The 14,592-nt window shown below is 46.3% G+C and overlaps 1 protein-coding gene across 1 annotated transcript in view; it reads right to left on the bottom strand.

Moving 5' to 3' along the window:
* The window catches only part of CPZ (carboxypeptidase Z), a 40,086-nt gene that overhangs the window by 23,184 nt on the left and 2,310 nt on the right, over positions 1–14,592 (bottom strand). The window lies entirely within an intron of this gene.

Here is a 14,592-nt window from a genome sequence, read left to right as displayed (position 1 = left end):
CTGTGTTTGAAAAAGATGTTGAGCTGCTCAGCCTTGACAACTTGATGATATTTCTCAGCATGCTTAAATACTGCAAGTTAGGTGCCTAGCAAATTTCACTAATGAAAATGTAGGTCTTAAATAGTCTGGCTTAGTCTTAAAGTTCATGTGAGTTGTTCTCTATACTGCAAGATGCCTTATGGATCTTCCCCTAACAAATCTATTGGTCCCACATAATGCTGTGCATATTGTTCTTGTAAAGCAATTAAGACTTTGGTGGATATGATGGGACATATTTCTTCCCCATCCTATTTCATCTTATCTCTAGCAACTGCATTTTATAATCCTTTTAATAACATCTCAAAACTAGTTATTTCCCTTCTCACTACTCTCATGGGAAAGCTCTTCCAAAAACTCACTCCTCTAATGGCTAGAAATTACCTTTTAATTTCCTCCTTACAAGTATTTTGGCCAGCTTATGTGTTGTTGTCCCAGCATTGTCCTGTAGTTTAATTAGCTGTCTGCACTCCCTGGTGTATGCCTTTATTCTATGTTTGCAGAGAGCAATCATATTCCCTCCGTTTTCTATTTACTAGGTCAAATAAACCAAGCTCTCTGTATTTTGAAGGAATGTGATTTGATGACCCAGCAGAGGCCTCTTTTGCTCCTGTAGTCAATGATTCTCTATTGCCCTTCTCCAAGAGTGGCAACTAAATAAAAATATTATTGCTCTCAACAGTGTTTCATAGGAGCTCAACTGTTAGGTGAAAGCTTTTTAAACACCAACAGGGCTGTTTTCCTTGTGATCTATTTGGGCTCTAGCTATGTTGCTGTTTCTTCTAACTCGTACTGGAGGAGACAGGCATCTAGCATCACTCAGTAATTGAACATTTGTCCTCATAAGACCAAATCCATAATGTTTTCTTTTTTTCCCACTAAGGAAAATTTAAACTTCTACTTCCAGCACATTTGTTTAAATGTAATTTTCTGCACGTATGTTGCTAATGAATTGATCATTCTTTAGCCAAAATAAAATAATTATAATGAGAACAAAATTAACCTTGGGATTTGATCTTGGAGAGAGACATTTAATTTTATATTAATCTGGTTCTATATTATGAATTGTCATTGATCCACATTACCTCATAAAATAAATGAGGGATCAGAACTAGCAGAAACAGCTCATCTTCAACACCAGCACATCCTGGTAAGCAGCAAGCTGTAGAAAACTGCATCCGTACAAACTCCTTTCCTGGCTTGGTATCTTCTGCCAATAGAAATAAACCATACCTGGTTCATCAGCAGCGCCTCCCACCACGGGATTTGTGTGTTTCCCTTAATGAGGCACAATCCCCTCAGTGACTTAGTTATTAAGGTCAAGGCATTTCTAAAAAAGCTTCATCTCAGTCAGATAGTGCATGTAGTTTTACATACGGGGATAATCAAGGAAGTTTTCTACAATGTTAGCAGAGAAAGCAAAGGAAGTGATTGCTTTTAGTAAGAGCTCCAACAATTAATCCTCTTGATAAAACTGGATGTTCACTTCCTCCCTGAATCTGGATAGTCTTATATCCCAATGCCATCACACGCACAACTTGTGAGGCCTTGGACACAAGTCTGGAGCCAGCTAAATGTTCCATACAGAGGGGAAAACTTGGTGTGGATGGGACTGGCTTGAGTTCAGCCATGTCCCAGCAAGCAGAATGACACTAACTCTGGTTATCACTGGGTCATTAGCAATTAATCTCCTTCACTGATGGTTATGAAATATTTGTCACTGCTTTTGTCCTCAGAATGAAATTACTGCATTGTAGCTATTATTTCAGGCTAGAGGGCCATGTGTGTTGAGAGCAGTTCTTCATGTGTTCATTTGGGGAAAAGAAATGTTCATGTTTCCTTAAAGGTCAAAGTCATTTTCCACTTTTGCTTGCTTCATGGCCAAGAAACAAATATGCTCTTTGCTTGTCTCTCTGACATGCACTGAGCAGATAACAAAACTGAGGCACGCACAACCTTCCAGGCTGCTATTACCATGCAAGAGTGCTATAGCCATCAGTCAGTTTGATACGTGGCACAAACCTGTTCCCAATGGTGTCTCAGTATTCTGCTTATTCAGCTGGAGCAAAAAAGGTATCCTGGCAACATGCTGGAACAAGCAGAGGAAACTGAAGGGAAAATATGGCAGGCAGGGTCTGGGCACGGTGCTGTTGCTTCCCCCTTCTCTGGCTCTCTGAGCAGCAGCAACTTTTGCTGCATTTAGCAGACACATCTTTCTACCCATTTGGCCAGGAGAGATGTTGGGAAGCAACGGACAGCTGATGGAAGAGACATATAAAACTCTGAAAGTTATATGCTGCAGCTGGGTTCACAAGAGGACTGGATTGCTTTGTGAGCAGGAGTAGGTGGTAACACAGGAGAGGTAAGAGGACAGATTTATTTTTTAGATGAGGAACCTGAATCCATATAAAACTTTCACATAGCAATTGAAGTTGTTAATGGCTTTATGTGATAAGCAGAGGTGATTCATCAATAAAGGATGAAGCTTTTCAACTACTTTTGGTCAGGGATGTCCCTCACAAGCTCAGAGCTACCAAAACTCCTTCATTGACTAGCAGCTAAACTGACTCCTTCCTCCTGGGTCTCCAACCTAGATCTAAGCCTAAACTTAGACCTAAGCCTCACATTTTTGCAGCATGCCATGCTGTTTTCTCCTTGTCTCTCTCTTAGATGTTTCTATTGAGCTGCTTCTGCTGTCTCAGAGGTCAGTTCTGCCCAAACTGTAGCACCTCGTCCCACCACAGCCCCCTGCAAGCTGCCACGTGAGCAATACATCAGCCATGGCTCTGTCACACTAACACCCAGGAGCGAGGCGGCTTTAGCTTTCAGGTTATCAGGAGTTAATATACATAAAAGCAAGTGAGAAAAGGTCTGGTTCATACTAGACCTTGCTTTATAGTGAGTCTTAAATGCGTGCTGATGTGGTGCTTGGACTTCTCCTATGGTTCCTAAAGCCAATGCTTGCATATGTTTTGGAGGTCACGGCTCTGCAAGGGCCAAAGATAATTCTCCAGTGTGTGTACTTATATAAATAAGTGTAGATGCACATAACTGGGCCAGAGCAGGAACCTCTCCAAGGCCAGCTCCAGAGCTGCAGCTGCACACCCTGCTCCTGCAGCCCTGCACCCCAGGGCTGAGACCCTGCACACCAAAATGAGCAGCAAATCCCACCCGTTACAGCTCGTGCTGTTGAAGCTCCAGCAATGCAAGCCAGTTCAGCCACTCCCTTCCTCTTTCATAAGAGGAATGACAGGCAATGATACCCAAATTTTCACAGGTCTCCCAGTTAACTTGGCAGGCTTCAAGTGCTGCTTCTTGTGTGCTTGAAAGAGGCTAAACCTCTTCTTTTTCTTGAGCAGAGGCTTCCCTAGGCTCAGAGGACGAGAGTGCTGCATCCTCTCATAGTTCCATCTGCCGACAGGTTGGTGCAGAGCGGCCTTTTTCTTCTTGACCCAGAACAGCCTTTTCAATTTTTTATGTTTATTTTTGTACTGCAGCTATGCCATCAGAGCTACAAAAGCCCTTTCAGTAGCACAGCTTCTATTTAAGATTATGGATAAAATAACTTATTGAAGAGCAGAAAAGCCATTTCAAGCTTTCTGAGCCCACTTTATAATATACGCTTCTGGTTTTAATTTGCAAATGCAAGCTTGAAAATCTACAATGCAGCACATACATATTTTACTGCCAAGCTTACATTTTTTTCCCCTTGATGATTCAGCACTGAAAGAAGTAAGCTGCTGTGATTAACCCTAACCCGGACAATAGAGCTCAACAGCTACTTCCAGTGCCATGGCTTGGCTGGGTGCCTGTTGGAGAGCAAATCCAACAGGAGACCTGTGCACTTGAGGATATGGACTAAGCCCAAGGTCCATTCTTAAATCCAAAATATCTAAATCATTCAGTGAGGCTTACACAATCACATTGTTATGACTGACCGATCAAACAAGATTAGATACTTTATCTTGTACAGACCAGAACATTCCCCACCAGGCAGAGGAACGAGGCAGTTGAGTAGCTTGGCTAGGGGGAAAATGGTCAAGCAGAAAGTCCGGGAGAGAAGGCAGCTACATATCAAAGGCATACATTCAGAGGCAGAAGTGGAGAAGATCCCTAGCCACAGAGAAGGAATTCCAGGAAAACTGGAAGAGAAAGGAGTGATTGCAAAAAGCAACCCACGTGGCTAACTAATTTTTCTGCACTTACCAAAGCTTTTGTAAGTAGAGGACTGAATTCCTGTTACTAATCTTCCACTCTAGCAGCTGCTGCAATTGCCCCAGGAGAGAGATGTGTTTGCAGACAGGCAGAAGCAGTACACAAGGGCCCAATGCAGAGGCAGGGACAGAAGCCCTGATTTAACCTGGTGCTCCTAAATGAAGAAGCACGAAAGCACCTGAAAAACATTAATCCCTGATCTGCCTTCACTTTGCAGAGCAAGATCACAGCAGGAAGATGCAAGCCAGTGTTCCTTATTAATCACCTTGCTTTCTAAGCCACCTGCTGCCTGGCGTTCAGGTAAATACCCGTTTATATCAAATGATCAAACACACTGAAGGTGTTCCTACAGCAATGACACTGCAGTTGGCTCTTCTCAGATTGTTTCTTTCACAGGACTAGTCTGGAGACCTGTGAGAAGATGCTGAAACTTTCCCATGGGTGATGGCAGTCCACACAACCTGCAGACCATACAACCTGCAGACCACGACTCAAAATCTGTGCAGATGCACAGCAAGACCTGCCACTCAGCAGGTACAGATGCAGCTCAAACAGGGCTGCAGTTGTAGGAGCCTTAAAGAAGTGAGGAGGAGTATTGCTGTCTGCCTGTCTGTCCTCACTGTTGGCCTCAGTGCCTCTAGTGACAGGATCCCCAGTGCCACCCCAGCTCTGCCTCTGGCCAGTAAGTGCTGCTTCAGGGAGTCCTCCCAGCTGAAAATCCTGAAAGAAAGTATAATCCCCAAACAAAAAATGCCAAACACCCTTTTTTGGCATTGCAGACATTTATCCAGTTGTGAAGGGAAAAACTGCCAAACAAAACACAAGGAAACCACACCAGCAACAAGAACAGCAAAATGTCTCAGGAGTTGTCAAACTGAATGAAGACTTGCTGGACTCCACATGTAACTGGACTGCTGCTGGACATGCATTCTCTGTGCATCAAGATGATCTGGAGACACATAAAGACCATCTTTTTGTGTCTGGCCAACAATGGAAGGAGAAACCATCTCAGACCTGGGAAATGCTGGCATTATAATAACAAATGCAGTAAGTCAGGATGTCAACTTTCATTTAAAGAATAAAATTTTTGTCAGGGTGACTGGAGAAGAGTGAAACTACTTAGAAGGCTAGTAATATGGAGCTGTGTTGGTTCTTTGGCTTTAGTTTGTGACCAAATATTCTTCATAGCTCAGTTCCCACTGTCTAAGGGTGCAGGGCTCTCTAAGTGTTTTAGCCAACAGCCTACTGCTGTCAGAAGCTTACCTTTTAGCCAGTTTAACTCTGTTAAATGCCACTGGACAGACGATCATGTCTGGAAAAATTGAGGGTTTTATCTTCGGTGTTACAATCCTTGAAAAAATTTCACCAAATCATCATGCCATCCTCTTTAAACAAAGTTCTTAGCATAACAGTTTTTTCATTAGAGTAGATGTCAGAGAATGATTGTAATTTAACAATACATCTAGTTCTTCTACAGATAGTTGAGTTTTAGCCAAATGTGGCATTTTTAATGTTACAGAAGATTGACAGTTAATTCACAAGTGGTGCCCCCAGGAGCTTGGTATTGGGGCCAGTTCTGTTTAATATTTTTATCAATGATTTGCATGAGGGGATCGAGTGAACCCTCAGCAAGTTTGCAGACTTAATTGAGAGGGAGTGTTGATCTGCTCGAGGATAGGAAAGCTCTGCAGAGACATCTGGACAGATTAGATGGAAGGGGTGAGGTCAACGGGATGAGGTTTAACAAGACCAAGTGCTAGGTCCTGCTCTTTGGTCACAATAACCCCAAGCAACACTACAGGCTTGGGGAAGAGTGTCTGGAAAGCTGTCTGGGGGAAAAGGATCTGGAAGTACTGGTGGATGGCTGGCTGAACATAAGTCAGTAGTGTGCCCAGGTGGCCAAGAAGGCCAATGGCATCCTGGCCTGTATCAAAATCAGTGAGTCCAGCAGAAGTAGGGAAGAGAACGTGCCCCTGTACTCAGCCTCGGTGAGGCCACTGCTTGAGCACTGTGTTCAGTTCTGGGCTCCACAGTATAAGAAAGACATTGAGGTCCTGCAGCATGTGCAGAGAAGAGCAACGAGGCTGGTGAGGGGTTTGGAGGGCATGTCATATGAGGACAGGCTGAGGGAACTGGGGTTGCTTAATCTGAAGAAGAGAAGGCTCAGGGGAGATGTTACTGCTCTCTACAACTACCTGAAAGGAGGTTGTAGAGAGGCTGGTGTTGGTCTCTTCGCCAGGTAACTAGTGAGAACAAGAGGAAATGGGTTTAAGCTGTGCCAGGGGAGGTTTAGGTTGGATATTGGGAAATATTTCTTTACTGAAAGAGTGGTGAGGGGTTGGAACAGGCTGCCAAGGGTGGTGGAGGAGTTGCCATCCCTGGAGGTGTTCAAGAAGCATTTAGATGTGGCACTTCAGGACATAGTTTAGTGGTTGTGGTAGCTGGATTACGGTTGGACTCTATGATCTTGAAGATCTCTTCCAACCTTAATGATTCTATGAATTCAACAGCCTTGACTAAAACCTTAATAACACTGGAATTTTAAATCCATGTTTTAATCTCATATTATCTCCTGAATAGAGGTGTCATGTCATAACCCTATAAAAATGAAATGGTGTCAATTAGATCAATGAAGATAAAAGAGGATAAACAAAGGGACTGAAATTTCAGTATTGTTTTTGCAGTGGGCAGACCTACCCTAAGTCCTTAAACTCCATTGTCCAACTGGAAGGGTGACTGTCCAAACAAGATTCAGCAGTCATAAAAACCCTTGGTCATAAAAGTGTGGTAAATAGACAGGATGTGGCCCACCAGCCTCAAACACCATGTTCACATGACTTCTGCATGGCACCTGTGACATTTATCCAACATTAGGTCCAAGCCTGGGAAGAAGATGGCTCTCACATGGCCTGGGTAGCCCAAAGGGGACCACGGTAGCTCTCAGCCAGCCAGCACCCCCAAACAGCCACTACTTGACTGTAAAAGTGAAAGGCAACAGCTAGAAATGTTAAAGGGGTTCAATCTTAGTGTTACTAAGTCTAAAAAGCCTATTTGTGACTTAGGGCAATGAGGGTTTTTTTTAAATTTTGACTTCTACATATTTACACACCCTCACTTTAAAAATGTCTGAACAAGTATTCTGAACAAAACTTTGCCTTCAGATTAAAATAATACTTGAACTATTTAAGCAGTAACAGGACAAACCTATGTATTCTATTTTCAATATAAACTTATTTTCTCCACAGAAGTGGCTGTTTCTGATCCCATTTTGCATGTTCAATGGAGTTGAAGATCAGTGTTGTTGAAATAATAATTGTGTTGAAACTGTAGAGTCAGTGATGGGAATCCAGCTCATATGACTCAGTGATGAAAACTGAGTTTGCAAGAGCTGGAATTTATCATCTTGTGAGCGTGCATGATGTAGACGCTAGTTCTAAATTATTTTGTTTTGCCAAGACTTGGACAAATACATCTTGGGTGCAGGAGGTGAGATTCCTACAGCTTGGGTTTTCCCGCACGTGGCAGCACAGTGCTGCAGCCCCACTGCCTGTGCCCGCTGTGGCAGGGCAAGGGACCCAGCCACCACCACTGGTCCTGGGGCAGACGGGCAGACCTCAGCCCACTGCCAGGTCACCCAGTGCAGTCACACACAAGAACAGCAGTAGCTGGAGAGGCTCTGTCTCTGTGTGTGTGCCCAGACATGGGGGACACCAGGAAACAAGCATTAGAACTGTGCACAACAAGTGAACTAATGGAGACAACATGAAGTTTGTGGAAGGCACTGGCTTTTCATTTTCTCACTTGACAATAACCAACAACACACTGTGGAGGTAGGACTGTCAGAGGAGAGGGAAAGATACAGCATCTATATGTGAAGCCAGTTTTTCAATCAGTCTAACTTTACAAAAGAAAAGAAACTTTACTCAGTGCCATGGCTCAGAGAAGAGCCAGTGCCACAAAAGCTGTGAAGGGCTCCTGAGGAAATTACAGTAGCCCTGCCCCCCAGCCTGCTGGATTTTCCCACTCCGACTCTTCCTTATTTTTTTCCACCTCCCCAGTGGTTAAACTCAGGGACTCTTGGGATGGGGAAACTTCTGGCCCAGGAACAAAGCAAGCCAGGATGATGAGAAATGCCAAGGTGGATGGGAGAAAAGGAGGCCAACAGGTGACATGTGTGTCACCCAGGACAGCCCTGGGAGCAACACTCCAGGCGTTCTCCCACCTCCTCAGCTTCAGAGCAAGCAGAAGTGACACTGACATGTCACGCCACCTTGCCCCAACACCTGTCAGCTGCTCGGGCAGGGAGCAGGGGCAGCAAAAGTCTCAGGCATCCCTTTGGCCTCTAAACGTAGTCCCAGAAGCCGTCTGTACAAGCCGAGGAGCCCACACGATGGCACCACAGACGGCGGAGCGGTGTTCCCGAGCCAGCCGCGGAGGCTGCGCCGCCGCGCCCGGTGCCTTCGCAGCCGCGGGAGCTGGACCCGGGCGAGCGCTCGGATGTTGCCTCCCCGACACTCTATAAGCCCTGGAGGTTCGCCCACGGAGTTGAGCACCGGCATACTTCTGTCCCAGAACTTCCCAATAAAACACTCTCCGAGCACGAGGCAAGGTTTTACCGCTGTTATTCTGCAGTCTTTGCCTGACCCCTGAATGTTACAGCCGGCCCCAGTTGCAAGGAAAGTCATCTGCTTCTACTATTTCAAAGCATGTGACTTCAGCACGCTGCTGCTTTGTTTTTAATTTTGTTTTCAGTGATGACAAAGTGCTGCATTTAACTAATGATCACTGGAACACACCAGTCAGCAACAGAGACACGCACACAACTCAGATAAAATAGGAACTTGTGCTATTAGTTCCCTCCACCCAAGGCTGGCCACCTTTCATAGAATCACAGAATGTCTTGGAAGCGATAGCTAAAGGTCCTCTAGTCCAACTCCCCTACAATAGGCAGGGACATATCACATGAGAACAGATTGCTCACATCCCCATCAAGCCTGACCTTGAATGTCTCATCTCCAGGGATGGGGCCTCCACCACCTCTCTAAGCAACCTGTTCAGTGATCTACCACCCTCATATCAAAGAACTTTTTCCTAATGTCCTACCTAAATCTGTCCTTCTCAAGCTTGAAACCATTACCCTCTTGTCCTATTGTTACATGCCCTAGTGAACAGGTCTTCCCCAGCCTTCTTATAAGCTCCTTTCAGTTATTAGAAGGTCACTATAAGGTCCCCCTAGAGTCTTTTTTTCAAGCAGAACAATCCCAACTCCCGCAGCCTGTCTTCATAAGGGAGGTGCTCCAGTCCTCAGATAATTTTTGTTGCCATCCTCTGGACACACTCCAACAGGGAACAGGGGAAACATGCTGTACTTTTCTCACCCAAGCTAGAGGCTAAGAGGCCAGTAAAACTCATCAGGGTTTGGAAGTGGTGCCTCACAATGGGGCACGTAGCATCTTAGGACTGGGGGAGATGGTGGCTTACTGGCTACTCAAGGGCACAGGAGACAGCTGGGGAGAATGGATCTGCCCTTTCTCAGTGCTGCAGTTCCCACCTGCTGCTCAGAAAGGTCCCCATGGAGAGTGTGATGCCTGTGCTGCGTTGTGAGACTGGATGACAGTAATAATTTCCTTATTTTTCTAAACAGAAGAGCAGAAAGTATTTTGTAAGGATCTTGGTATTGTTAACCATGTTTCATTTTGGTTTCTTATTAAAAGCAGAATGAGTCACAGCAGAGCAAATATTAGCGGGAAGTCCAGGCAGTCTGCAGAAGCCAGCTCCAGCCTTCCTGGGAGTCAGACAGTAGCAATGGGTCCTTCTGCCCTCCTCTCCTGCACCAGCAGCTCCAGACTGGTCTCCTCCTGTCAGACACCACAGGTCTGGCCACTGAAATCCACTGAGATCTGCACAAGGGATCCCAAAACAGGGAAGAAACTCCCACTGCTAGAGCTGAAGATATAACCTACTGCCCTGGATGTTGTGATGAGACCCCTGCAAGGTCTGTTTGTGAATGTGTGCAGCACGGCAGTTCCCTTGCTTTTCATGTGCCTGACAGGACCTTGTCTCTCCTTTAGAACAGGAAGACCTTTTAGGAATCTGGCAGGTCTCTTAATGGCCAAGCTGCCACTTCATTCCCTGGTCCAACACACCTCCAGTGTGAAGTGTGACCCTTCCTCATGTTACACACCACATATTGATATTAGCAGCTCACTTTTCTTACCTCTAGCCACCCCTCTAGGGCCATATTCAGCAGGCCAGTCCCACCGTATGCAGGGTGTATTTCTATCACCTGTCTTCCTTAAAGCTGTCCCCTAAAGACAGCACAGTTGCTAACACACACAAAATACTCTGCCACAGCAGTTACCCATTGATGACCTCTGTGTTAGTGTTTGTCAGGATTAACACCCCATAGCAAAACTTGGATCAGCTGGGACTGGAGCAGAATCATACCTCACAGAGAAAGGGCATGCTGCAAACCACACAGCCTCTTCCTGTAATTGGCTGTAAATAGTCTACAGCACTCCTCTTTGTGCAGCTTTATCCAAAAATAAAATCCCTTCAGGCTGTGGTAGACCTCACTTTGATGTTCATGGGAACAGCACTCTCAAATTATAAGCAGTACACAGCACATGGACTGTACTGTGTAGCAGTTCAATGCCACTGACAGTCTACTGCTTATATTTAAGCACTGAAATGTAGCTGAAATTCCTTGGGTAACATTAAGGTCAGTTTCAGGTTAACTTATCCCTTCCTGTATTCCCATAAAATAAATATTTTTTCTGAATCATGTTGAGTTTGGACCCTTTGAAAATAGTTTTTGTGGAGAGTTTTGCAGAAGACTGGCTGCGTGAGAAAGGTCACGTAGACATGATACAGCTGGTTAATTGTAAGAGCTGAGAAAAGGGAGTTTTGCAAGAAACCAGGACAGCATGCCCTTGAGCACCAAACCGCTGTACAATAACAAGATATGATAGAGGGAAAGCTTGGACATGAGTGTGAGAAAGCTAACCTGGGAACACTAACTACAAGAATGTAATCAAAGGTGTGGTTAACATTAATAGCTAGCCAATGGTGAGCTTAGCTTTGCACTATGTTATGAGCTTCATTATTGAGAGTATAAATATGGCCTGATTGGAGTCAATAAACGAGACTTGCTGATCAATCACCATGGTCGGTCGCTTTTCTCCAGTCGCCTCCCACAAATGGTGACCCCGACGGAGAACGACCACGGCGGAGCGACGAGGTGGTTCGGGTCCTGAAGCAGCGGGGACGGCGAAATAAGCACCGAGAAGGAGGGGGTGCCGCGCCCTGGGTGACCGCAAAGGCGAGCCCGGCCGATACGTGCTGCCGAGACCTTGTAAGGCTGCAACAGCGCTGACGATTTAATCATGGAAAGGCAAGCAGCATATGATTTATTTTCTTGCTTTTTAGAACAGCGTAGGATTAAGGGTATAGATGTTAAGAAGGAACTCCCTGGGTTGTTAGCTTATGGATATGATAAGGGGCTCTTTTTGAACCCCCACACAGTACATGAGCTACAGGAATGGCGTAAATTTGGGGATAAGCTATGGGAGGCCACTTTAGAGGATGATAAGACTGCTAAAATATTGGGCAAGTTATGGAAAGTTGTTTACAATGAGCTTTTGCAACACCAGGCTGAAAGGAGGGCATCGCAACAGGCTAATGTGGCACAAAGTAGAAATAGAGACTATAGCGGCTGGTCTGAGTGTCCGTTACCCCCCGCGACATCCACGGTTACGCTGCCACCGCCAGCCCCTGCGTCTCCCCCGCCTGCCGACTCGGTGAGGCCAACTGCTCCCCCGGAGCCACGGCCCGGGGGCCCCCAGCTCCGCGGTGGCAATGAGCCGATCCCTGGGGCGGAGAGCCATCTAGCGGAGGATATTGCAAAGGAGCGCAGGGAGGCTTGGGCTGCACTGGCAAAAGATTGCATGGAATCGGGGGATAGTGGGGCATTAGGGGCTGCGCAAGACGTAGCCTGCCCAGTGATGTATACGCCGCTGGCTGAGGGAGGATTACAAGCCGCTATTGCGCCTCTGGATTGGAAACTTTTATCTCAATTACGAGCCACTGTTAGTCAGTTTGGTGTTAAAAGTGAACCAGTAAAGCAAATGCTAGATTATATCTGGGGAACACAGCTGTTGTTGCCGGGTGACTGCAGAGCATTGGCTAAGCTGATTTTTTCACAACATCAACAACTTCTTTTCAGTGCCCATTGGCAGGCATTATGCCAGCAATGCACCCAAGTGCAACGGCCACCGGAAGACCCCTTACGAGGCGTCACCTTAGCCGAGCTGATGGGCTTAGGTGCATTTCTGCCGACTGAGGCACAAGCATTACTTGGCCCTGCTAAGTGTAGGGAAGCTATGAGGCTGGCCCGGGAGGCCATGGATCTAGTGAAGGAGCCAGGGGGAATTCCATCCTACATGGGAATCAAACAGGGAACAGATGAGGCTTTTGGCAATTTTATAGATAAAGTTGCTAATGCCATTGAACGAGCTGGGGTCCCTGACTATATGAAGGGTGCACTGTTAAAGCAGTGTGCTATCCAAAATAGTAATGCAGCAACAAAAAATATATTGAGCACCTTAGGGTGGGAGTGGACCATTGAACAAGCCCTTGAGCGCCTTTCCAGTGTACCCGCAGGTCCCCAAGCCATGCTAGTAGACGCAATCAAAGAACTAGGGGCGGGATTACACAAACAAGCTGAGGCAGCGCAGACTCAGGTGTTAGCTGCTCTTGCACCCTTACAAGCCGCTGCGATAACTGGTGTAAAGGCTCCATCTAGCGGCCGACTACGGTGTTATCGCTGTGGAGGAATGGGTCACATACGCCGGGATTGTCAAGCCACCAGCCTGTGGTGTCAGAAGTGCCGCGTCGATTCCCATAACACAGGCGCTTGCCGACGCCGTCCGGGAAACTACAAGGCCAGCGCGAACACAGCCAACAGCAGCCGCGCTCAGACACAAATAGCTGCTGCCCAGCAACAAGCACCGGTACCCTCCTACGGCCCGCCACCACCGGAAGCCTCGGCCTGGACCTGGCAGCTGCAGTAACCGTCTCACTGATGACCACTCGACCCGAGAAAGTGCCAACAGGGATACAAGGACCTATCATAATCCAAGGACAAGCTATGGGTGCTTTGCTTTTAGGGCGTTCTTTGGCATCAATGATGGGACTGTTTGTATTGCCTGGAGTACTTGATGCTGATTATACTGGAGAAATACAAATGATGGTACACACCACTCAGCCTGAATTGATCCCAACAGTTCTAGTTCCTGAGGCTCTAAAAAAGCTAATGAAAAGCGGGGCTCTGTCATGTCCCAAAAATCTGCATAAGAATTATTCTTCACACAAAGGGGATGGGATCCTGAGGACATGGAAAGTCATCTATCATTATATGGATGACATTTTGTTTGCGCAGCAGCAATCATTTTCTGACCAGCACATTAGAATAATACAGGAAACATTAAACAAACAAGGACTGGTAGTAGCCCCAGAAAATATCCAAATGTCGGCGCCCTGGAAGTATTTAGGGTGGACGCTCACAGGTTCAACAGTGCCCCCACAAAAACTGCAATTAACAACGCGAATAGCTACGCTACATGATGCTCAGCAGCTGTTAGGAGACCTACAATGGCTGCGCCCCGTTGTCGGCATACCTAATGAATTGCTGGACCAGCTGAGGCCTCTACTCAAGGGTACTGACCCCATGCAACCAGTCACAGTCACAGCAGAGCAACAAGCTGTTCTACAACAAATAATTGACTGTGTGCTCTGCGGCACTGTACGCAGACGGGACTTTACCCTCCCGATACGGCTCATCATCTGGTGTGGCCCTAAGTATCTATTGGGTGCCTTAGCTCAGCAACAAAAGAAAACGGGGGAGGTATGGGTATTAGAATGGATTTCTCCCCCATTGCAACAACATAGAACCCTTTATCAGAAAATTGAAATGTTGGCAGATTTAGTGAAAAAGGGGCGCGAACGAGCGCTGCAAGTCACAGGAGTGGAGCCAGAGCAGATATAGATACCTATAGTCACTTTATATGGGCCACCGCTCAGGCTGGGGAGAAGGCCATACATGTGGAAAGGCACCTCAGTAGCTGTTTTGCGGTAATGGGAACACCACAGCTGATAAAAACAGATAATGGCCCAGCCTACTCTAGCAAAAGGGTTAGAGGATTTCTGCAGTCATGGGGGATCAGACATATCACAGGTATCCCCAACTCTCCAACAGGGCAAGCAATTGTAGAAAGAGCCAATGGCACTTTGAAGAGGTATCTAAAGAAGTTCTCTGACACAAAAGATCTTCAGGGAAGGTTG

Source organism: Apus apus, chromosome 4, assembly GCF_020740795.1.
Source record: "Apus apus isolate bApuApu2 chromosome 4, bApuApu2.pri.cur, whole genome shotgun sequence".
Classification (NCBI taxonomy): Eukaryota; Metazoa; Chordata; class Aves; order Apodiformes; family Apodidae; genus Apus; species Apus apus.
Note: the sequence above shows the minus strand (reverse complement) of the source record. Positions and strands in the feature narration are given on the sequence as shown.